The sequence below is a fragment of the Penaeus monodon genome, chromosome 19 (assembly GCF_015228065.2).
Source record: "Penaeus monodon isolate SGIC_2016 chromosome 19, NSTDA_Pmon_1, whole genome shotgun sequence".
Classification (NCBI taxonomy): Eukaryota; Metazoa; Arthropoda; class Malacostraca; order Decapoda; family Penaeidae; genus Penaeus; species Penaeus monodon.
Genome location: NC_051404.1, coordinates 39,942,165 through 39,943,680, shown reverse-complemented (window position 1 = coordinate 39,943,680; position 1,516 = coordinate 39,942,165).

Genomic DNA, 1,516 nt, shown 5'->3' with positions numbered 1-1,516 from the left:
TGTTCTCGGGTGTGGCGAGACGGTCGGCCGTCGAGACCAGCACACCAGAAACTGCCCCCAGCGATACCCACATTCTTGGCCTGGCAAGAATTCACCTCTCCTCTCCGATTTGGTGCATCCGAGAGGAGCGAGGCGGGCTCTTATGCCAGTCTGGTTGTTACTTATTGACTCGTGCCCGCCTGAGAATGTTCCAACGAGAGAGGAGCCATTAATACACATAAGCTGTTCGAAATTGAGGTTTAAAAATTTCAAAATATCATCGAGAGAAAGCCGGTGTCGCGAAGCGTCGGGCAACCATACGAACGAAAGATGCCCACCCTTGCGCGAGACCTGGGCGATTATGTCCTGCGGGCACTGGCGGGCGGCTCAGGTAGCCAATCATAAAGTACCTGAGATGCATAGCTGTGTTTTGATTGGTCACATGTACACCTGTGAGGCTCGGCGCGCAACAGACGACATAGTCCTAACGGGTTTTTTTGTTAAGTCCATAGGATTTCTTATTTATTTTTGTTAATTAGTTCGGGCTATAATCTACGAGGCAATGACCCCTCTCGACAGCCGAATGTATGTAAGACGCACGGACAAACTCACGTACATAAACACACGCTTAATATGAAACCCAGTGGAAAAAATCGCGTTCCTTAAACTACCGTCTCTCACGTCTGACAGCCAGCCAATGAGAAAACACCCGGACCCTGATACCCGTGTGTGATTGGTCATCCCGGTAGAGGAAATGAAGTTTCTGAACGCAGGGTTAAAGATTCTTCTCGGATTATTATATTCTTCGGAGTTCGGCCTCGGACTTCGCCTCGACACACCTGTATGGAGAGATCCTGGACACAGATGCGCGTAGGAGAGGGATTAGGATGTTTGTAAACAGGTGTGGACAGGATAATCCACTTCTCTGGTAATAAGGATGCGTCGGTGGGGGAAGAGAGAGGTTATTGAATATTATGCATTCATGCACATAATGTTAGTGTGAATGTATAATGAATTGGAATGGGGTAATCGAGGAAGCGGAATGGTAAAATTACACGAACCGCTAGATAATAGGAAATCTCAATTTAGAATATCTACATATGCATAATTTGGGTGATGCAGTATAAATGTAAACGAAAACGAATGCTGCACGAGGAGTGGTATTGGAATCGATACGGAAGATGGAAGGAATATTGAGATGTTATGAGAGGAGTAGATGTTGTTAGAAATGTAATAGTTTTTATCGAACAGATTGCTAGTCTAGAACGATGAATAATAGACTTAGTTTCGGATATAACAGGTGAATGACATTTGGCATTAAAGTTTTAGGTTGATCTCAGATTTAATAGGCTATTTGAGACGGCAATTTGGATGATTCGCCGCCGCTTTTGTAACGGCGGCTGCAACACTTTCTTGAGAAATATGGAACGTAATGGGGACTGAGGCTTGACAGCAGGGTGTGTCCTTGCCGAACATTAGAGATTTTAAACAAATAATTCGAAGAGAATAGGATGTTTGGAAGCTGAGTACCAGTTGG